Source organism: Pelophylax lessonae, assembly GCF_965119305.1.
Source record: "Pelophylax lessonae genome assembly, chromosome: 8".
Taxonomy (NCBI): domain Eukaryota; kingdom Metazoa; phylum Chordata; class Amphibia; order Anura; family Ranidae; genus Pelophylax; species Pelophylax lessonae.
In genome coordinates, this window is record NC_138775.1 from 192,282,089 (window position 1) to 192,306,821 (window position 24,733).

The 24,733-nt window shown below is 43.7% G+C and overlaps 1 protein-coding gene across 1 annotated transcript in view; it reads left to right on the forward strand.

The window, feature by feature from the left end:
• The first annotated feature begins 23,800 nt into the window (after positions 1 to 23,800).
• Positions 23,801 to 24,733, forward strand: part of BCAR3 (BCAR3 adaptor protein, NSP family member) — a 185,793-nt gene continuing 184,860 nt past the window's right edge. Inside the window, exon 1 of the mRNA XM_082264777.1 lies at positions 23,801 to 23,941. The gene's annotated coding sequence lies outside the window, so the exon portion shown is untranslated. The remainder of the gene's footprint in view (positions 23,942 to 24,733) is intronic.

Here is a 24,733-nt window from a genome sequence, read left to right on the forward strand (position 1 = left end):
CTTAATGTGACCTGGGGGAGTTCCTGTGACATCATCCTTCCTCTATGTATCAGGTACCCAGCTGAGAAGATGGTGACCCTACCTGTCCCTTACGGCTATATGTGCCGATAAACGAGGCAGACATCATTTCAGCCACTGAAAAGAATCTCACAAAAGTTCAGACAGACAGAAGTGTTCCTGTCACCCAGAGGAAAGCCTGATCCCTCTTTATGATCAGTGAGCAAGCTTATTTTGTACAAAGGAAAAAGCATCACTAATCCTTTTTCTACTAGTACAACGTCTGGTATAGGCATTTGTGAGTTTTAGATGACTATTTTAGCAGAATCAGGCAAAAACTGGACATATACAAATACTGTACTTGAGAAAATCAAGCCACCAAGTTTGAAAATTGACCAAGATCAGGCCACAATTAAAAATTCTATACCCCATCTCATAAAAATCCATTAGCGCGACCAGAGAATGAGATTTTTGGAGAATCGTATGCTCTACATACCATATTGTTATTGGTTAATAGGAGCAGTTTGCTGAACTAACGGGTAGCAGCTTAAAGTCCATCTTTTATTAAAATTGTAAGTTGACACAAATTACTGCACAATGCAGAAAATTTAGAGTTTAGGTGATACCCTTACTTTAGATATGAAAGATGCAATTTTTAGGATAAGTTAGATGCTTTAGACAGGGATAAAGCCTAATGAGTGGATCTAAAATATCCTGAAAGTTTGCAACCTTAATAATCTAAAGTGGAACTAAACCCCCCTATCCTTGGCAGTCTTATGATGACTTTACAGTTCGGTTGGGAGCACAAACAACTTTGACATTTACCATTCACAGAATGCCTTAAATGGAATTGTCTTGTGAAACACTTAAATCGATGGGTTTAGTTCCGCTTTAAGTTATCACTAAAACTCCAAACTTCATGCAATAATGAATGGCTAACATAGTACAGTACTCTGTTGCCAGCATGCATCAGTAAATCTTTCAGAAAAAAACTCTCCTTTTTATCTTTAAAACACAGCTGTGACTCTCCAGTGACTTGCCTCGGCAGAGATGATGTCATCAGGCTAATGCAGGCAGAAGGAAGCATTTACTCAGTCTCTTCTCCAGACTGCTATGTTGTAAATGTTTTGAAAGTTATAAGGGGCAACAGACAGCCAAGAACTACATAGGCACTAGGATTTACATGATTGCAACATACCTGAGCCAGCATTTCAGTCCAGGAAATAGATGCTGAAGCAATTATAGATCATTTTGATGTAGCACCCTCCTAGGTAGGTGCTAGGTAGAGGCATTGTTTTGCTCCATCTGCTTATCAGGGAAGCCTGATCAGTAGTTTTGCCTGTTACATGTGTCCATGTGTGATTCACTTGGTCTGAGGGAGTGTCCCCACAGTATCCAATAGGGGAGCCTGTTGGACAGTGGAGGAAACCTAGCCAGTGACACACAGGCTTTGTAACTGTCCCAGTGGGTTGGCACAGAGAGTGGAGCATCCTGGGATAGGTTATAAAAGTCAAGAGCACATGTGACAGGGTGTCTTTGGGAAGGAAGCCAGGTCCCAGGAGCAGGGTGACGGTTGGTCTCTCCTCCTGTCAGCCAGGAAGGTGGTCACAGGCAGTCGGCCTAGTGCACCCAGTGTGTGATGCTAAGCCAGGAGTTCCAGGATACTGACAAGCGGAGCTGAAGGCAGAGCAACCCAGGGAAAAACAGTGTCCGTGAGTACCAGGAAGCTTGCCAGGGGTCTACCCAGGAAGGGGACCACTCCAGTGGAGAGTCAGTGGACAAGGGGCTAGCATGCACGGGACGTGAGAAAGGGGGTGCCAAGTCAGGACCCTGAAGAGAAATTCAGTCAGGAACCTATATTCTACTCCACTTCAGTGGCAAGGTGAAGCAGCGGCCTTGCACTTGTGCATAGTCCAAGTTGGAGTATCCCATTCATCCCTTCACCCATCCAGGTTCTAAAATAAAACACAAAAAAACAAATCCCCTGGACTATTCATTGCCTGAGCCAAGACTAAAAGTGATCAGTTTTACAGAAAGTTGCTATGGGTAACCCAAGGGAATCCACACTCAGCAGCCCCCAAAGGGCAGTGCTACATTCATATCACATTTTAAAGTTTTCAAATACTGGAATACAGTTGTACATTTGGTGGACTTTACAATAATTATAGCTGAAAATTACTTCCAGTTCACACATTATTTTTATTCTGGCAAGATCAATACTTTATGTGAAAAAGTCTGTGTAATAACGTCTATTCCATAAGTCAGTTTCATGCACCTGTGGTCTGTAAATTAAATCAGTATTGAGCACATGGCCTCAGACAACCCACAACAACCAATCAGATTCAAAATTTCATTCTTCAACTGTCATTTTATAGTTCAGGTTTTAATCCATGTTGTAAGCTCACAGCTGGGACAGAGCCTTCATTCAATACATAATCCTTGTACTGTGTTTGCTGCATTGGCAAAACTCATCCTATTGTCCCTGCTAAAACATGACCTGAATTGTCCTCCACTTGTCAATGGCTCTATCATAAAACACAGCCTGATTTGTTTTTTAATGTCCCATTATGTACGTCATTCTCATGCAAATGGTTACAATACATGGCAGAATTACTTGTACCAGATTAGAACCACTAATTTGTTGATGCAATGAAGTAGGCCACCCATGAGGCTGGCTTGGTCAATATAGCCAGTTTCAAATTGGCCTGTATTTAGGAAGGCATTGGGGAACACTAAAAATATATATTAAAATGTAGCTTATATTTTTAAAAGTTATATTGTTTATGTTAAAGTAAGACTTTTAGTAGATTCATATGATAGAGTTGGCAACATAAATGAAATAAAGACACACTCAGTTGCCCGTATTTTGAGCACACTCATTTTGAGGTTTTTGATGAAAAAAGACTGGATGACAAATTAGCTTTGCATTTTCTTAATTTAATTTGTCAATAGAAAAGTGGTGAAAAGCTTTTATAATCAGGCTTGTATGGTAATGATGTGCCCCAGGGTCCCATGTTGTGCCCAGCAAACCACTTAACTTTTCCTGTGGTGCTGAATCAGCAAGATATCACTCCACTGCTTCTTCCTCAGTAGCGAGCAACGTATTGCAGCTTTCTGGGCCAGCAAGGGAGCAATGTTCATTATAGGAACAGTGGTCATTCTATCACTGGAGATGTGTTACCAGCACCAGAATGTTACCATCACCCTAATGTTGCCCATACACGTCTTGTATTTTTACCACTTTCTGCTGATTTGGTTGAAACAAGTTCCCTGCATGGAGTACCGTTATTAAGCACACTGATATAAGAAAAAAATACATTTTGAATTGTCAATGTGTTGGGGCTCTGCTGGAAATAGCTACCAGTAAAGCCCCAATGCATCTGGTGTGAATGAGCCTTAGAAGTATATTTACTCACTTTAAAAAATTGAAAAAGTGCTTTAAGCTAGCCATAGATGGATTAACATTTGATTGGTTCAGCAAGGACTGTCCAAATTTTGATCCATGTATGGGCGTGCTGGTTGTACAGAAGTCAATTTCTCAGTTGACTTCTGTACAACCAGCCTGTCAGAAAATGTTTGCTTAATCAGTGCCACCGGCTGCAGCTGGCAGTGCTGATGAGTGTACTTTGTTGGCAGGGAACTTCCCCACTGTCAGAATACAAAAGCTCAGCAGGAGGGATTCCTTCATCTACATCAAATGGGTGGGAGAATCAATTAATTTTCTTTCGTTCAGCACGCTGGTTGAACAAAAAAAAAAATAAAAAATATGTATCCTGTATGGCCTGCCTTAAAGCCAAGTACACAGGGGCCAAATGTCTGGCGCCATTGGCCGGTTAAAAAAAAATCGTCCAACATTCGGACTATGTGTATGACAGCCGGTCGGACAGAATCGGCCAGCTTCTGTCGAACAAGCATGCTGGAAAACCAGCAGCCAACTGACTCCTGACCAACACTTTCAGCTAATGGCGGGGGTGTGGGGGAGGGGTTTCCCCCTGTCAGAACACAATAGAACAGTGGGGTAGTTCGCTGTATTAACATCAGATTGTTATTACCGTGGCTCCGACCGATAACAAATAAATAATCACAGCCACTGTACTAACAATCCAATGTTAGTACAGCAATCTCCCTTGCTGTTCTTTTCTGTACTGACAGGGGGACAGCCCCCCCGCCCAGAACACTCTGGTCTGGCCAATGGCTGAGAGCGCTGATTTGGAGCCGGTTGGCTGCTGGTTTTCCTGCATGCTCATTCCACAGAATTCTATCTGACCAGTTGTCATACACATGGACCGAATTGTTGGTTGATTTTTATTGAACCGGCCGATGTCGCCTGACATTCGGCCCATGTGTGCTAGGCATTAGGGTTGCCACCGACAATCAGCAAATGTCAGTGGTAACGTTTGCAGACTTTTTAATGGTATTTGCAATACAATTGCAAAAATATGTCTGCTGTTCACTTAGAATACAACTTCTTTTAGCTGCAGGAAAAAATGTTCATGTAGTTTCTTAGCGAATTACAGTCCCTCTTCCTGATGATGGTGCTCACATAACATCTGTGTTTTGCGGCATATGCTAAAACTTTTTCTAAGCTGTTTTTACAGTCCTGATTTCGTTTCGGTGACACATATGGATGGGATGTGGGCTAAAAGAGAAAATGAAACAGTGGTGGACATCACTAATATAGGTTGTAAATAGAAATGATTGATTACTCTGGGAACAGTCAATCTTTCACATAGAAATGCCTGAAGGTTTCACAGTTCCACGTGCCCTGATTACACAGCAATTCCAACAAGGGCTCAGAGTTTCACACCAAACTTGTAGCATCCTGCCTGTTCATATACTGTTATATATTAACAACAAATACAGCGCCTTGAAAAAGTATTCATACCCCTTGAAATTTTCCACATTTTGTCATGTTACCACCAAAAACCTAAATGTATTTTATTGGGATTTTTTTGTGATAGACCAACACAAAGTGGCACATAATTGTGAAGTGGAAGGAAAATGATTAATGGTTATCAACATTTTTTACAAATAAATATCTGAAAAGTGTGGTGTGCATTTGTATTCAGTCCCCTTTACTCCTAACTAAAATCTAGTGGAACCAATTGCCTTCAGAAGTCACCTAATTAGCAAAAAGAGTCCACCTGTATGTAATTTAGAGGTAACTAAATTTTTATTGTTTTACATAAAAGTATTACAGTATTACAAAAGTTTACAATATTAGGGACGCTGCCTCTGTGTGTAATTTAATCTCAGTATAAATACAGCTGTTCTGTGAAGTCCTGAGATTTGTTAGAGAACCTTAGTGAACAAGCAGCATCATAAAGGCCAAGGAATACATCAGACAGGTCAGGGATAAAGTTGTGGAGAAGTTAAAAGCAGGGTTAGGTCATAAGAAATATCTCAAGCTTTGAACATCTCAGGTAGCACTGTTTAATCCATCATCCTGTAGCGCCCTCCTTGGTAGGTGCTAGGTAGGTGAAATATAGTTTATTCCTTCTGCTTATCAGGGGATTCTGATCATTAGTTCTGCCTGCTGCATGTGTCCATGTGGGATTCATCTGGTCTGAGGGAGTGTCCCCACTGTGTCCAATAGGTGGAGGAAACCCAGCCAGTGACACATAGGCTTTTGTAGCTATCCCAGTGGGTTGGCACAGAGAGTGGTGCATCCTGGGATAGACTATAAAAGCCAAGGGAACATGTGGCAGGGGGTCTTTGGGCGGGAAGCCAAGTCTGAGAAGGAGGGTACGGCTGTCTCTCCGTCTGCTACTATGGATGGGGGTCACAGGCGGTCGGCCTAGTGAACCAGGAGTGTGGAGCTGAGCCAGGAGGTCCATAAAAGCTGACTGATGGAGTTGAAGGCAGAGCAACCTTGGGAAAAACAGTGTCTGTGAGTACCGGGAACTTGCCGGGGGTCTGCCCAGGAAGGGGACCACTCCAGTGGAGAGTCAGTGGATGGGTGTCAGCACACTCAGCAAGTGAGAAAGGGGGGTGCCAAGTTAGAAAGAGTAATTCAAGCAGGAACACTTTGTCTATCTTCACTTCAGTGGCAGCTAAAGTCAGTTGTCCTCACCATTGTGAATAGTTGTCAGTTGGAGTATCCCACTCATCCCTTCTCCTATCCCAGTTGTCAATGAAAAAAACACAAAACCAACATCCCCTGGATTTATTATTGACTGAGCCAAGAACTTTTAATGCTGTTATCTGCTTTGAGCTGCTAAGGGTAACCCAGAGGAATCCAGAAGGTGTAATTCTCAGCAGTCCTCTAGGGGGCAGTGCTACAATCCTAAAATGGAAAGAGTATGGCACAATTGCAAACCTACCAAGACATGGCTGTTCATCTAAACTGGTAGACTGGGCAAGGAGAGCATTAACCTCCCTGGCGGTATTCCAGAGTGTGGCTCAAGGTGGAATATCAGTGCCATTAGCGGTAACCCCGAGCCACACTTGGGGTACCGCCAGGGAGAAGTCGCTGGATCCTGGAAGAGGTTACTTACCTTGTCCCCAGGATCCCGCGATGTATTCCGGTAGTGTACGGCGGCTGGATTTTCCACCTGATGCTGTGTGCCCCGGCTTCCATTCCCTGCGAGCGTCGCATCGCAGGGGGGTGGAACCGGTGTCAAATTCAAAAAGTAAAACACACAAACACACTGATATATTGTAATCCTATTGGATCACATTACTAAATAAAGTAAATTGACCTTAGTTTGCCCCCCAGTGCCCTTGCCTGCAGTTTTACTGTACTTACTTTATATATATATATATATATATATATAATATATATATATATATATATACTTTAACTTATTTATAGTTATTTATTATATTATAATTTATGATTTTGTGTTTCAAACTTTATCATACCCGAGATGTCCTAAAGAAGAACGCACAGTAAAAAAAAAAATCATATGTAAACAGTTGGTTTGGGCTGCTCGTCCTTAAGAACTACATGCAAAATAATGGTACCGCTTTCAGCACCTAAAATCTGAAATAATCATACCACCAGGGAGGTTATTCAGAGAAGCAGCCAAGGGGCCCATGGTAACTCTGGAGGAGCTGCAGATATCCACAGCTCAGGTGGGAGAATCTGTCCACAGGACAACTATTAGTCATACAATCCACAAATCTGGCCTTTATGGAAGATTGGAAAGAAGAAAGCTATTTTTGAAAAAAAGCCATAAGAAGTTCCATTTGCAGTTTGCAAGAAGCCATATGGGGGGGGACACAACAAACATGTGGAAGAAGGTGCTCTGGTTAGATGAGTCCAAAATTGAACTTTTTGGCCTAAAAGTAAAACCCCATGTGTGGCAGAAAGCTAACACTACACATCACCCTGAACACACCATCCCCACCGTAAAACATGGTGGTGGCAGCATCATATTGTGGGGATGCTTTTCTTTAGCAGGGACAGGGAAGCTGGTCAAAGTTGATGGGAAGATGGATAGAGCCAAATACTGTGCATGGCAATCTTAGAAGAAAACCTGATAGAGTCTGCAAAAGACTTGAGACTGGGGCAGAAGTTCACCTTCCAGCAGGACAACAACCCTAAGCATACAGCCAGAGCTACAATGGAATGGTTTAGATCAAAGCATAATCTTGTGTTAGAATGGCCCAGTCAAAGTCCAGACCTAAATCCAATTAAGAATCTGTGGCAAGACTTGAAAATTGCTGTCCACAGACGCTCTCCATCCAATCTCACAGAGCTTGAGCTATTTTGAAAAGAAAGGGAAAAAATGTCCTTCTCTAGATGTGCAAAGCTGGGAGAGACATAACCAAAAAGACTTGCAGCTCTAATTGCAGCAAAAGGTGGTTCTACAAAATATTGACTCATGGGGCTGAAAACAAATGCACGCCACAGTTTTCACATATTTATCTGTAAAAAATATTGAAAACCATTTATTATTTTCCTTCCACTACACAATTATGTGTCACTTTGTGTTGGTCTATCACGTAAAATCCCATAAAAATACATTAATGTTTTTGGCTGTAAAATGACAAAATGTGGGAAATTTCAAGGGGTATGAATACTTTTTCAAGGCACTGTATATAGTGTTTAGTCAGTTAGTAACTCACATTCATAGCTTTGTGCTTTACCTGTGTTTCATAGTGCTTCTTTTCAGTTTGTTTTCTGGACCAGTTCAAATATGAACCTCTCATGTGAGGTTACCATTACTGAATCTGGGGGATCAGCATGACGACCGAGAAAACTAGCATTTGTTCAGCATGTTGTTGGTAATTGCAGCACTGTTATTTCTACAAGTCTATGGCAATGCAAAACCTGCTTGAAGTTAGGTCGGCCATACACGGAGCAAATTTCTTTCCTGCAACCAAAGGTTGCAGAAAAGAATATTGCTCAATTCCACTATCAACACAGACAGTGTTGATGTGGGAATCTCTCCTGCTGAACCATTGTCTTTTTTCGGCGGTAGAGGGCGGGGGAAGCCAGTAAATATTGCTAAAGGCTATGGCAGCCGCTAGCGATAATCGCTGGTAAAACCTGGCATGCTGGTTGTACCCAAGTTGATTGATCAAATTAGTACATTTAGCCTGCCCATAAATGGTTTGAATCTCGACGGGTTTAGCAAGAATGAACCATGTATAGCCTGCCTTAGTTACATGCAGATCAGAATGGGACCAACTGCAGTCAATGAATTCCAAATTATCTCAAACTGATATCAAATGGGTGCCTTTGACAAAAGCCTAAAATCCCTCTCCTATCACTTGCCATTATCTCCCGTTACACAATTGCATAGTAAAACATTTTTTTGGGGGGTTAAGTGGCTTTTCTGTGGGACCTGGTCCTACTTTTCTCCTAAGGTGGGAATGATGTTACCCCCCTCCACCCGAAGCCTCCTGGAAAACCGACATAATATATCCCAGGAGGCCTCGAGCAATCTGCAGGCACATGCCCTGGGAACTCTTTGCTGCACTGTACATGCTCCGCCACTCCTCAGGCATGAAGAACTCAGGAGAGAGAGCCCACACCCTGACAATGCCACATAAGAAGATAGATCCAGAAGTGATGAGACAAAGTGGTGGCAGAACAGACAGATAGAAATAAAAATCTGTCAGGGATTCCATCCCTACTCTAATAAGGAAAAGCATGTTAATGATGGGTTTGGCTGAGGAGCTTTCCTGACATCCTGTTTAGTAAAACATTAGAAGAACAGGAAGTAAAGGTTAAATTTCTCCAAGACTGTTTAGATATGAGGCTAAATTGTGGCTAAATCTATGCAAAGACAAAACAAAATGTTGAATTTTCTTACACTTTAAAGTGATATTAAAGGCAGTTTTCTTTTTAAATAACAAACATATCATACTTAACTGCCATGTGCAGTGGTTTTGGCACCATTCCTCCTCTTCTTGGCTCCCCCTACGACGCTCCTGTCCCTCCCTTCTGCCAAGTGCATCTTGCTATGTGGGCACCTGAGCAGGCTCGCTCAAAAGCCACTGATATGTCTGTCCATTCACACACAAAGCATGGCTCATCCCCACCCCAGCTCTCTCCTCATTGGCTCACTGGCTGTGATTCACAGTAGGGGGAGTCAATGGCTGTGGCCATTTGCTTGTCTCAAACTGGTCCTTGGGGCACCAGTCCATCTATTGACATCAATGATGAGGTACCATTCCTTCCACTGAGACCAATGATGGGGCACTATTCCTTCCACTAACACCAATAATGGGGCACTATTCCTTCTACTTACACCAATAATGGGGCAGTAGTCCTTCTATTGACACCAATAATAGGGCATTATTCCTCCCACTGACACCAATAATGGGGCTTCAATTCCTTTGGCTGTCGCCATAATAGGGCACTATTCCTGCCACTGGTACCAATGATAGGACATCTATTTCTCCCACTGATACCAATGATGGGGCACTATTCCTCCCAGAGGTGGACTGACAACTCATGGGGCCCCCGGGCAATCAGAGATCATGGGGCCCCCTGTGTCCACACTCAAGCCACACAAAGCCCCACCTACAAATTGCAGCTCAGCCACATAGAGTGGGCATTTAAATATCTACCACAGCATTATCTGCATGGAATTTCCTGGCTTCTTTCTGTAGTGTGTAGCCTCTCATGGGGCCCCCTACTGACCCTGGGCCCTCGGGCAGTGCCCTAATCCCCGAATGGTCAGTCCGCCCCTGATTCCTCCCATGGATGCCAATAATTGGGGTACTATTCCCCCCACTGAGACCAATGATAGGGTACTATTCCTCCCATTGACACCAATGATGGGGCACTATTTCTCCCACTACACCAATGATGGGGTACTATTACTCCCACTGACAACAATGAAGGGACAATATTCCTCCCACTAATACCAATGATTGAATGCTATTCCTCCCACTGACACCAATGATAGTATACTATTCCTTCCACTGACACCAATGATGGGGCACTATTCCTCGCACTGATACAAAAGGTCATTATTCCTCCTACTAAAACCAATGATGAGGCATTGTTCACTTCCACTGGCTCTTTGTTTGGAAAGTTTAAAGTATAACTAAATGCATTTTTGTTTTAGTTTTGGATAGAATGGAGAGGGATTAGAACAACTCTCAGGTTTTTATTGCTGTCTGTGCCACCGGTTGGGCTCCTTCACAAGGGTTGCTGGGGGGTAGTAAAAACAAGTGGCACAGCTGCAGATTTATTGTCCCCGGCCACCCACTCTAGTCCTAACAATACAGCCGGACAGGGCTGTACACATGCTGCAGCTGTGATGCTTTTCTTCACAGCTGCAGCATTTTTGACTTTGGCTGCAGAGTTTGACAAGTGGTACGGTCTGTGAAACTTTCCCTTTGAGTTTATTTGGGCTGAACCTAAACAGCGTGCAAATTTTGGGTTGTCACCAGAGCAGGTATAGAGGGGAAATCTTCCCTCATTTTGAAGGGATTTCCTCTCACTTCCTGTTTTGGCTATGTGATAGGAAGTTAGGGTAAATGTCCACAATGGGACATAGATGGTTAAAAAAACTGTCAGATGTCTTAACCCCCCCCCCCCTCCCCTTATTCTATCCAAAATCAATAAAACAAGTTTGCATTTAGTTCTACTTTAAAAGTGGTTATACTTATCTGAGCCCCATCTTGATCCAGCAATGTGCATGAGCCAATGAGGAGAGAGTGGGGGGAGAGGCCAAGCGGGACACTGTCCATTCACAGTAGCATAGCTCAGTAGCGAGTCGTAGTAGTAGTAAGTAGAGTAGTAAGTCTCTTGCTATTGGGGGCACTTGGCAGGGGAGGAGCTAGGACCGCTGATGGGGGACCCAAATAGAAAAAGGATTGGGGCTGCTTTGTGAAAAACCATTACAGAGAGCAGGTAAGTATAACATGTTTGTTATTAAAAAAAAAAAAAAAAGTTACAACCTTTAGAATAACGTTAAACTCCTTATTCAGAGACTGTTTCGTCCAATGCATGACCAAATTTAATATTTACCTTTTTAACACATGAACATCAATGTCAATCCAAGAGCAAAGTCTGTTGTTTACTGGTTGTACATTTTTCAGTTAGGAATTCTCCGAAGTCCAGTTTAGGCAATAATACACATTCAGTGAGTAGATGTGAACAGCAAGCTGCAACATCAACAGTGTAGAAAGGTATTCATGTCCTGGAGGGCCGCAATCCCAGCGAATATTCATGACCCCTCCAGGCATGACACGTGAAATGGAACACTGTTTGTAAAGGGGACGCTTGAAGTGCCTCTGTCATATTACATGATTAAACAAAATGTAAAAAATGTTTTTTTGTGAAATGAAGGATAATATTCCTGGTGCAGTCACTCAATATTGCAGCTTATCATTCAGCGGTGAGGGATCCTTTGGAGTGCCGGAGGCTGATGAACGCCTGAAAGATTCTAGCTAGTTGATGCAGCCCCTAGCATTCAACGCTACAATGGCTGAATCGCGCTTGTGTCACCTTTCAATGCAGATTATGACAGATATTACCCTAGGGGGAACACAAATCGTGCCACTGCTATGTAGAAGTGTTGATTTGACATTCATTTGTATACCCAACAGTATAACACAAGCTGCCATCTCATATACCATTTTAATGCATATTTCAAAGTCAGACATGCAAGTCTCTTAATTTTTGTATTTCATCTTTGTAAATGGCCTGCTTTTTTTTTCTATTGCAAGATGGGGGGGTGTGTCTTGTAATAACTATAACATGGCACTATCCCCTATAATGTCCTATAATGTCAAAATTGAAGTATAGAACCTTCCTATGTACCCCCTAGCGGGGATAGTGGGGAAAAAGGGGATTTTATTGTGCTGCAAAAATCAAAAACAAACATAATCCATAAAATTACATTTTTATTTTCACATTAAAATCAGTATCACATAAAAACATCCAGTACAGAAAAAAATAGGAAAGATCTTTACAACATGAACGAAACAGAGTCCCCTTAAAGCAACACATTTTCTACGCGCGAACGGCTGTATTACTAATACAGCCTTGCTTGACAATTCTCTGATCCCTTCTAGATTACTGAAGAGCCATGCAACTCTCACAATTTCTCAGTTCCTTGCCCAAACCTTCTCTATTTCAAAGATCAACCACTGCATTTGAGAATCTTTGCCTAGGAGAAGGTACTATCCAGAAATCTGTCAATACTTTATATCGGTTTCTACTTGACACACACTCTCAGTCCGACCCCCCGATTTTGGCCAAATGGTAAAGAGACTAAGCCCCGGTTCACATTAGTGCGATCGCAGAGATCGCATGAAATTCGGAGCGCACTGCTCCTAAATTACGTGCGATCTCGTGTGCGGTGCAAATTTCAGCCATACAGTTTGTATGGCTGAATTTCCCCCTCAATCGCACCAAACATGCACATGACCCTTTTTTTTATCCGCAGCAGAATCGGATCGCATAGTGGTTCACACTAGTGCAATCCGATTCTGTGTGAACTTGCAGATCGCACTGCTATATGCGATCGCAACTGGGGGTGTTGTTAACTTTTAATTGACACCCCCTGCGTATCGCATATGGCAGTGTGAACTGCAAGGGGTGCGGATGCGATGCGGGATCACGCTGCATATTCGCAGCGTTCCCGCATCGCACAAATGTGAACCTGGGCTGAATACTACTTTCACTGACAGCCAAAAAGAATGTATCCTGTTCTTCACTCATAAATCATTGCTTTGCAGCAGATACCAAGAAACGATGTATAAGATCATGACCCCTTGGTATAGAACCTCCTCAACCCTGGCCAAGTTGTTTCCGTTCCAGAGTGACCTATGCTGGCATTGTGCATTGGGCACACTATTACATATTTTTTGGATTTCCTCGTTCTACAGCTTTTAACGCAACTGGTTCTCTGACTTATTCACAAGTTCACAGACATTTCCTTGTCAGATAATCCAGTGGTAGTCCTCCTCAATCTGACACCTATGTCGAGAAAGAAATATCACAAATCGTTACTTAAAGTGAAACTTTAGTCAGAAAATTAAGTCCTGCTAGATCACTTCAGGCTCGCCCACTTTGCAGGTACTGCTATGTTTAACAATAAAAATAAGTGTCTATACTGTTTAACAGGGGCATAACTACTGGGGTTGCAGGGGTTGCAATTGCAACCGGGCCCCATGTTCCAGGGGGCCTGTGCAGCTCCCCTGTACACCTGGATAGGAAGGGGGGGGGGGGGGCGGTCTTAGCATGTAGAGAAATCACTGTCCTCCTTTTTCTAGAGATCGACCGATTATCGGCAAAGCCAAAATATCGCGGGGTGATCTGCACTTTTCCTGATATATCAGAATCGACCCCTGAGGTTACTGATATTGCCGATATTTCGGGAAAGTGCTTGTACCGGAGTGATGCCTGCAGCTAGAGGCATTACCCCGATACCGGCATCCATAGCCGACGGTCGGCTGTCTTGTAATTATAACCAATGCGGCTGAGAAGCCACTCGGAGAGGGGACGCCCCCCTCCCGCCGCATTCCGTGGCTCGCCCAGGTCTCCCGTCCCACCGGGAGACCCCGGCAACCATCCTGCATGGCCGCCGAAGAGAAGACCCGATCAAAGCCGCATTTGGCTCTGATCGGGTCACCATGTAAAAACCCAGAAGTGATGTCATGACATCACTTCCGGGCGCCAAATTAAAAAAAATGACAGCATTCAAAACAGCCAAACTTGGCGTTTTGAATGCTTTTAAGTGCAGAGGAGGGGTTTGGGGTCTATTACACCCCCAGATCCCTCCACAAGAGTACCTGTAAATAAAAAAAAAAGATACCGATATCCGATGACCTAAATATTATATCGGCAATAAAGAAAAACTATATTGGTCGATCAGTCTATTGAATAATAGCAGAGGATACCTCTTTAAACATGGCACTGCATTTGCCGCTATCTAGATATTAATATGATGAGCTCACCTACCTTATTGTTCTGTTTATAGTTTACCTTCATCCATAGCAGATAGAGAGAACGATGGTTTAATGCTCTGTTTCTTTGTCACTTATAGAACCTGTACTATTAGCATTGACTATACCAGCAGAAAGTGGGCATGCAATTCTAACAGATTATGATTTAATGTTTATGTTATTTTAATTGACTCTGTCAGCTTGACGTTAACCTTTAAATAAAGAGATAAAAAAAAAAAGAAAAGAATATATATCTAAACAGTCATAGAATAGAATAGGTAGATCAATGTGTTTCGCTTGAAAAAAGCTCCCTCAGGATCCACTACATTATTCACTCTTTATAATCCACAAATCCAAGCCACCGACTGGGTGCAATCAATAAAAGTCCCAAAATAATTCAATAAATAGAAGATGCAATAACCACAATATAGGAGTCCAGTGTGTCAGTATACAACATCAATCCCTATGTAGGGTCATGCCAGACTACAGATGTAATAATAAGATTGTACAATATATGTAAAGTGCTGCGTAATTTTCCGTCACTACATAAGCACCTGTAATTAAATTAATAAATAAATATAAAAGATGTCTTAAAGGACACCAAGGTAAGACCAACTGAGGCACAATTGGAGTAATGGGATATTTTGATTGACTTTTTTCATTTTTAATTTTTTTTACCAGTAATGGCGGCAATCAGTGACTTAAAGCCGGACTGCGTTATTGCGGCAGACAATCCAACACTATCTGACATTCGGCCTGCACCTGGGAAGACGTCGCCAATGACGAAACGCTTCAGGATCAGCTGTTACTGAAGACTTGCTTACCCATTACTTACGGCGTTCCTTTCTCATGAGCTGACAGTCTGCAGATGTTTGACTCGTTTGTGCCTGCATACAACTCATCGAAGGTACTTCTTATATATTTTAAATAAAAGTACTTAAATGTTAGCAGGCTTCACTATGCTTGCTCATTTTTTTTTTATTCCCGATCCATTTGGGGCTGCTGTTGAGCAACCACCGCCTATCTCGGGTGCCTGGTTATTTTGTGCTTTTATGACCATTATAATTTATGGTCCATGCTATCTGGTAAGAAGGGTATGCTAAGTGTTGGCGCTTGCTGGTCTATTTCATCAATCACCGTTACTTATACACTTTTTTGCACTTTATGGACACTCTTATGTAACCACTTCTGGACCGGAAGGTTTTACCCTCTTAATGACCTGGCCATTTTTTGTGATACCGCACTACCCAAATAAAATTGATGTCCTTTTTTTTCCCACAAATAGAGCTTTCTTTTGGTGGTATTTGATCACCTCTGCGATTTCTATTATTGCACTACATACACAGGGTTCTCTTCGGTAATTACCGAAGCCGACAGCCGGTAACCAATCAGCTGGTTTGTGTTGCAGCACAGCGCACTCCCTATCCCAGTGCGGAAATCATGTACTAGGTACCTGATCCGGCGCAGAGCGGACACCCTGCCGCAGTATATGTGCATACCTCCCAACCTTTTGAGATGGGAACTAGGGACACCTGTTAGCAAAAGTTGTAGACATAAGACACCCCCCAGCCACGCCCCCTTAAAGGAGAATTTAAAAAAAAATGATTAGTTAAAGTACTTTTCTTTACCACTACTATTCCTTTACATTGACTTTTTAATAAATACATTTCATAATTTTAGGCCAAGATGTATTCTGCTACATATTTTTGGTAAAAAAAAATCCAAATAAGTGTATATTGATAGGTTTGCGCAAAAGTTATCACGTCTACAAACTGGTGGAAAGATTGATGTCATCTTTATATATATATTTTTATTTTTACTAATAATGGCAGCGATTTTTAGCAGGACTGGGTTATTGCAGCAGACAGATTGGACACCTAACTGAAATTTTTTTAACTTTTGAGGGGACCAGTGAAATTACTAAAGTAATTAATGCTAAAAACATACACTGTTACTGTACTAATGACACTGGCAGGGAAGGGGTTAACACCAGGGGCGATCAAAGGGTTAAATTACTGACAGAACAGTGGTCTGCTGTGTTTACATCGGCGGATCGCTGTTCTGTCTCCACAGGGAGTGATCGTGGGTGCCCAGCGGACATCGTGGCCGCCGCACCTGCTGTTAGGCTCTCCCGTCCCCCCCCCCCCAGTGGCCAGTGGGCGCACGCACGCCCCCACTAGCTGTCCCGCAAAACGATGTACAGAGCCAACCTGCTGCAGTATAAGTACGCCGGCTGGTCGGCAAGTGGTTAATATTGAAAAGGAATTTTTAATTGAAAGGAATTTTTTATGTTCACCTAACACTGGATTTTGCACCTATTTCATTATATCACTTTCAATGGATTGATTTTTTTTCAATGATTTATGTTGCTCATAATTTATTCACTGCATGTTTAACCGGTTGCCGACCGCCGCACGACTATATACTGCGGCGGTCAGCCCCGGCCAGGCAGAGTGACGTATCGGTACGTCACTCGCCTGTCACTGACTTGCGAGCCTATCGCGGGCGGGCGCGCGCCCGCCGAGGCGCGCGCCCGCCGCGGCTCGTTCACAGGCAAGTCAGTGCGTGTGACCGGCGGACTCGATGTCCGCCGGCCACACTACGATCGCTCCTGTGAAGGGAGAAAGACAGAGCAGCTTGTGTAAACAAGCTGCCTGTCAGTTCTCCCTGTGTAAAAGTGAAGATCTGACCGTTCTACTATGTAGAACGGTTGATCTTTGCTTTTACACCAATAGCCATGTCCCTACACAGTAGAAAGCACGCCCCTAGGACACACTTAACCCCTCCCTGTCCAATAAAGTTAACCCCTTCCCTGCCAGTGTAATTTTTGCAGTAACAGTGCATATGTATAGCACTGATTACTGCAGTATTGTCACTGGTAACCCCAAAAGTGTCAAAAATGTCAGTCAAGGGTCCGATCTGTCCGCCGCAATGTCGCAGTACCGAAAAAAAAATCGCAGATCGCCGCCATTATGCGTTAAAAAAAAAAACACCAAAAATGACAAAAATCTTTCTCTTTGTTAGTAAACGCGATAACTTTTGCGCAAACCAATCAAAATACGCTTTTTGCGATTTTTTTTACCAAACATAGGTAGCATAAAACAAATTGGCCGAAAAATGTTAAAAAATTTTGATTTTTACTTTTTTTTTTGGGGAATTTCATATAAAAAAATGTGAAAAATATTGTTATTTTTGAAAAATTTACGCTCTTTTTTTGTTTATAGCGCGTGATCAAAAAATCGCACAGGTGATCAAATACCACCAAAAGAAAGCTCTGTTTGTGGGAAAAAAAGGACGTCAAATTCGTTTAGGTACAGCGTCGCACGACCGCGCAATTGTCCGTTAAAGTCACGCAGTAAAAAATCGCAAAAAAACCCCTGGTCCTTTAGCAGCCAAATCCTCCGGGGCTTAAGTGGTTAATTGTTTTAATGCCACATTATTTACCATATGCTTATTCATGATTGCACTATTAGGATTTAGTGCCGCTTCTTATTTATATTGACAATCGGACACTACCTGACACTTTTTTGGGAACCAGTGACACTAATACAGTGATCAGTGCTAAAAAATATGCATTGTCACTGTACTAATGACACTGGCAGGGAAGGGGTTAACATCAGGGGCAATCAAAGGATTAAATGTGTGCCCAACATGTGTTACTGTGTGTGCTGTGTGCTGATTTACTAAGCAATGTGCTGTTTTTTACTTCCTGCCTTGCTGTCAGAAGAGAGCCATGCGTTTGTTTAAATACACAGGGTTCTCTTTGGTAATTACCGAAGCCGACAGCCGGTAACCAATTAGCTGGTTTGTGTTGCAGCACAGCGCACTCCCTACCCCAGTGCACAAATCATGTACTAGGTACCTGATCTGGCGCAGAGTGGACACCCTGCCGCAGTATATGTGCATACCTCCCAACTTTTTGAGATGGGAACTAGGGACACCTGTTAGCAAAAGTAAGACACCCCAAGCCACTCCCCCTTAAAGGAGAATTAAAAAAAAAAAAATGATTAGCTAAACCAAGTACTTTTTTTTTACCACTACTATTCCTTTATATTGACTTTTTAAATTTACAAATGCAGAAATTTAGAAATTGGATGAAAAGTTTAGCACTTAGAAACACTTTTTAAAAGCTAAATAGGGCATTTTATATGATATTATATAGATCAGATCAAAATGAGGGACAAATGAGGATGATAAGAGGGACAGAGGGACTTTGTTCCAAATCAGGGACAGTCCCTCAAAAAAAGTTGGGAGCTATGTATGTGCAGGGGGCGGTTGTAAAGTGGTTAAAAAGCATTAGCTGGAGTTTAGGTTTAATTTGTTGGTCATGTCCATCCAAATCTGCTAGTGAATCTAAAGCCTTGTACACACTCACCGATTGTTGGCCGACCGATCGGCCGACTTTTGTCCAGTGTTGTTGTGTTGGTTGAAATGTGCTCTAGACTGCACACAAATTTTTTCGGCCAACAACAACCAACTTCAGAAGTGATGTCATGTGATGGTTTACTTTCCGTGTGTTTTTTCTTCTCTGAGCATGCCCAGTCTTGCTCATCTGATTTTTGTCTGCCAAAATCTGTACTGACTGACGAACAATCGGCCGTTGTGTTGACGGCCAACAAAAATTTTATAGCATGCACACCAGATTTTTTTCGGCCGAAAAGTCACAGTCGGTTGTCGGAAGCATCATACTAACAAGCCGACAATCGGCCAATCGGACGTTGTCCGAAAATTTACGGCCAACAATCGGTGCGTGTGTACGAGGCTTAACACTGCTCTCCTCTCCCCAGGTTGACAATGCTGCTTTCCAGAGGTGTCTCCATTGCTCCTCCATCCAGAGTGCAGGCATCCTAGGACAGGAAGTGTGTTAGAGGTGAAAAAAATCCACAAAACAAATGCAGCCACACCATTTAAGGAATTGCGCCACACGGAACTGCATGGTGCTACAGCACATTCAGTTTTGCAAGTGCAAAAACGCAGGCCTTACGCAGATGCTTGGGGGTGCTATTAGGAATGAATGGCATCCCTGTGCGTCTGCTAAAGAGCAACGCATTTCTCTCCAGTTTCAGGAACGCGTGTGATTGTGCGTGTCTTCCTAAATCGCAATAATCTGAACCTCTGGTGAGTCTGATTAAGCACAGGTGTAGGGAGCTCTTTGGTGTTTTTTCATGGAAGGATTACCAAGAAGATATTTTGTAGCCTTTGTTCAAAGATTGTTATTAGTGTTGCAGTTGGGTACATAATGGTTTGTGAGCGATGCGAGTCCGCTGGTCATCTCTTTCCACAACTTTCTGCTTTCATTTCATTCTTTCAGACCCTGCATGTCTCATTAACCACTTCAGCGCCCGAACATTTTACTCCCCTTCATAACCAGGCCATTTTTGTGATACGGCACTGTGGAAGATTGTGCAGTCCTGTGACACTGTACTAAAAAAAAATTCTATGTCTTTTTTTCCCCACCTTTTTGGCGGTATTTGATCACCTCTGCGGTTTTTATTTTTTGCGCAATAATCAATAAAAGACTGACACATTTGAAAAACAAATATAGATATATTTTTTTACTTGCTGCTATTAAACATACCCAATAAAATCCAATATTTACTAGCAATATCAGCAATCACTTACTTCTAGCGGGACTGCGATATTGCAGTGAACATTCAGTGCCGGTTCACACTAGTGAGGCTGCGGCGATCGCATGTAATATCGGAGCACACTGCTCCTTCATTACATGCGATCGGCTGTGCGGTGCAAATTCAGCCATACAATTTGTATGGCTAAATTCGCACTGCACCCGCAGCAAAGTCGCACATGACCCTTTTTTTTAGCCGCATCAGGATCGGATCGCACAGTGGTTCACACTTGTGCGATCCATCCTGTGCGAACTGTAAAGATCGCATGGCAATATGCGATCAAACTGGGGGTGTCTTTAACATGTCATTGACACCCCCAGCATATCGCATATGGCAGTGTGAACTGCCAAGGGTGCGTTTGCGATGCGGGAACAGGCTGCGAATTCACAGCCTTCCCGCATCGCATAAGTGTGAACTGGCACTCAGACACTAACTGACACTTTTTAGGGACCAGTGACACTAATACAGGGATCAGTGCTAAAAAAAAATATGCACTGTCACTATACTAATGACACTAGCTGGGAAGGGATTAATATCAGGGATGATCAAAAGGTTTAACTGTGTGCCTAACCTGTATTTTATTACAGTGGGGGGGGGGGGGGGGGGGTTACCAGGGGAAGGCATGGATTTGTGTCCCTGGGTCACACAGGGTCCATGCCTTCCCTCCTGCCCTCCTGTCAGAACGGCAACCTGCCTTGTTTACATAGGTAGACCGTTGTTCTCTCTCTCTGCAGAATGATCAGTGGGTGCCAGTGGACATTGAGTCTGGGGTACCTGCTGATTGGCTCCCACTGTATATAATCACTTGCTCGCTACCCAGAAGTGCAAGACCACACACACACACATATATATATATACATATATATATATATGTAGCAGTAAAACTGCTACAGGGTGGTCCGCCAGTTGTTAACCACTTTACCACCGCCCACAGTAATATTACTGCGGCAGAGTGGCTCGTTATCATCTGACGACGTAGTACTACGTCGTCAGACACTCCCCCTTCTGGGCGGCGCTTGCGCGCCGCCGGAGGCTCGCTGTTTTCAGTCACAGCGGGAGTCGGGCCAGGGGAGGAGCAGCGGCGATCGCCGCCGCTCTTCCCCCGATCGTCGGGGATCTAGTGTGGAGATCCGCCCGCCTGTGTAAACACAAGCGGGCGGATCTCCATAGTGACAGGGAGTGACAGATCGGACTGTTCAGCATAGCTGGACATCCGATCTGTCCATGTGTCACTCAGTCCCCTCCCCCCCACACATCAGTAAGCACCAGGCATACATTAACCCCTCCCTCTCCAATAAAATTAACCCCTTCCCTGCCAGTGTCATTTTTACAGTAACAGTGCATATATATAGCACTGGTTAATGCAGTAATGTCACTGGTACCCCCAAAAGTGTCAAAAATGTCAGTCAAGGGTCCGATCTGTCCACCGCAATGTCGCAGTCCCGCAAAAAAAATCGCAGATCGCCGCCATTACGCGTTAAAAAAAAAAAACACCAAAAATGACAGAAATCTTTCCCTTTGTTAGTAAACGCAATAACTTTTGCGCAAACCAATCAAAATACGCTTATTGTGATTTTTTTTACCAAACATAGGTAGCAGAAAACAAATTGGCCAAAAATTTTTAAAAAAATTGGTTTTTACATTTTTTTGGGGGGGAATTTCATATAAAAAAATGTTAAAAATATTGTTATTTTTTCAAAATAAACGCTCTTTTTTTGTTTATAGCGCAAAAAGTAAAAATCGCATAGGTGATCAAATACCACCAAAAGAAAGCTCTGTTTGTGGGGAAAAAAGGATGTAAATTTCGTTTTGGTACGGCGTCGCACGACCGCGCAATTGTCAGTTAAATTCGCACAGCGCCGAATCGCAAAAAGTGGCCTGGACGGAAGACAGTAAAATCCTCCGGTGGTAAAGTGGTTAAAGAGAACCTTTCACTTAAAAATCATCACATAGGGGAATTTTGTCCCCTATGTGATGGGAAAAAAGAAAGTTAAGCAAAACAATATAGTTGCACCCAAGCACATAAACCCCCCCCCCCCCCAATTTTTTTTAAGCCCCTTCCCCGACATATACACATGTATGAACGTAAATGCACGAGTTGGGGGTACCTACAATTGAAAATGTTTATTGCTGCGATAAACAGGTTACATATTGATGTGCATGCGGGAGAGAGAGCAATAATTCTAGACCTCCTCCGTAACACTAAACTGATGACCTATAGTGGGCTTTTGAAGCATCGCCTATAGAAAATATTGGGTACTGAGATTTGTCGCCATATTATAGGCGCACACAAATTTAAGGTTTGACATGTTGGGTATCTACTTACTTGGTGTAACCTCATCTTTTATATTTTACAAAAATGTGTGTAGTGTATTGTGTTTGTTTGTCCTAAAATTCTACTGAAATTTTGCAGTAATTTCAAGTGACATAAAAATTGAAACTACCGCTGTTTTATTCTCTAGGGTGTCTGCTTTCAGAAAATATATAATGTTTGGGGTTTTATGTAATCTTCAGGCCTAAAATGATTTTTTTTAACATGTGTGCAAAAAAAAAAAAAATGCAAAAAATGGCTCTGGCAGCGCAAAGGTGAATTTCAATGTCTAAGGACTACATATCCCATGATACATTGCTGCTTGCAAGGACTGATTCCTATACTGACCCCGCTGTTCCGTGAGAATTACCTACCCGTGAGAAAAACCTACCCCTCGTCACTTCCGGTTCACGGCACTGTATGGAATGCAGCGCTTACATTAAAACAGCGGGGCTGCAATACGAATCATCTCCGCTCGTGTGCCTGTCACTTCCCTGATCTCGGCAACTAAATATAAAAGCGGCGGCGGCTGTATGTAAACATAAATCATGGAGACGCCAGCCGATTTTATATTTACTTGCCGAGATCAGGGAAGTGACCGGCACAGGAGCGGAGATGATTCGTATTGCAGCCCCGCTGTTTTATTTAACCGCCGCGTGGGTAGGTTTTTTCAACGGTACACTGTGCTATTTCCATACTAGTGCGCATGCGCACTAGTCTGCTCCTCTGTTGTCCCTTTAGGTATCCGGCCCTGTGAGCATGCGCACTGCTGCGCTGCTCAGCTGTTCCTGGCCGGAAGTGACGAGGGGTAGGTAATTCTCACGGGGTAGGTAATTCTCACGGAACACCGCCACCTGAGACTCCTCCCCCTCAGCACTTCTGTAGTAGGAAGGCAGGCCCTGTGAAATGTGTGACACAGTCAGTGCCCAATCACAGCAGTACAGGAAGTAAATGTGTGGGGTTCTTCACACAGTATGTTTCCACACTACAATATCATTCATAGGAGGAAGCTGGAAATGCAATGTGGGTTTTGGTGTCACACACAGGGCTGTGGAGTGTGGGGAATGGCCTGCAGCTGCCCACAGAAGAGGCGGTGTAGATGGCTGTGTGAAGAAGTTGCACATGTTCTGTATGTATATTGCATGAGGTGCGTACATCATACGAGGGCTTTCCATAACCCCGTCACGGGGGTTAGTCTTCTGACTCCTCTATAGGTAGCTGTAGCCGGCGGCAGCGGGTCATTCCAGGAGCCCCGGGCCGGCCATATACATGACGGGTTTACCACACGTAAGAAAAGGCGAATGAAGTATGAAATGTTTGTGGCACATTCTATGAGTATTGTCCCGGAATTATAGAGGAAGATAGAGCCGTGCCCAGCCATGGGGCAGGTGAGGAGTCCGTGAGTGAGGAGAGAGCGGCCACAGCCGGTACACCGCCTCATCCCATGTAATGAGGAGACTCGTCCCAGCTCCGCACACAGGGCTGTACAGGGGCGGGGCCGTCAGAGCTGAGCTGTGTCAGGCTGAGCTCCGTCTATTACAAGTGTTCAGGCTCCGGAGCGCTGAGATCACCGAGCGGGAGTACCGGGGAGGCTGTAAACGCCATGATCGCTGGATGACCGCCACTGAGATCACACATTGTACAGGTGAGAGGGTCCTCCGTCTACTCCGCTGTCCTATCACTGCCAGCCAGCATCTCATGTATGCAGGTCATCCAACCGGCATCATCCTTGTTACTGGAACTACCTGACTACTCTTTATCACATGTTACTGACCCCCCCCCCCAATCTGATGTTACTAACTCCCCTTATCAGATGTCACTGACCCCCCCCCCCCAAATCTGATGTTACTAACTCCCCTTATCAGATGTCACTGACCCCCCCCCCCCCCCAAATCAGAGTCATTGACCTCCTAATCTGATATTACTAATTCCCCCAATCAGATGTCACTGCCCCCCCCCTTTTATCAGATGTCACTGACCCCCTCTTATCAGATGTCACTGACCCCCCCTTATCAGATGTCACTGTATAGATGTCACTGATCCCCCCACCCCCCCTTATCAGATGTCACAGACCCCCCCTTATCAAATGTTACTACCTCCCCCTTATCAGACATCACTGCCCCCCCCTCCTTATCAGACGTCGCTGACCCCCCTCTTATCCAATGTCACTGACCCCCCCCTCTCTTATCTGATGTCACTGACCCCCCCCCCTCCCATTTCATGTTACTAATTCCCCCCCATCAGATGTCACCGACCCCCCCCCCCCCTTATCAGATGTCACTCCCTCCTTATTAGATGTCACTGCCTACCTTATCAGATGTCACTGAACCCCCCCCCCCCCCCCCGCCTTATCAGGGACTTATGCAATACCTTTGTGATACAGAGTAGGGACTGACAGCACTGAATGGATGTACTCTCTTCAGATTCATTGTTGGAC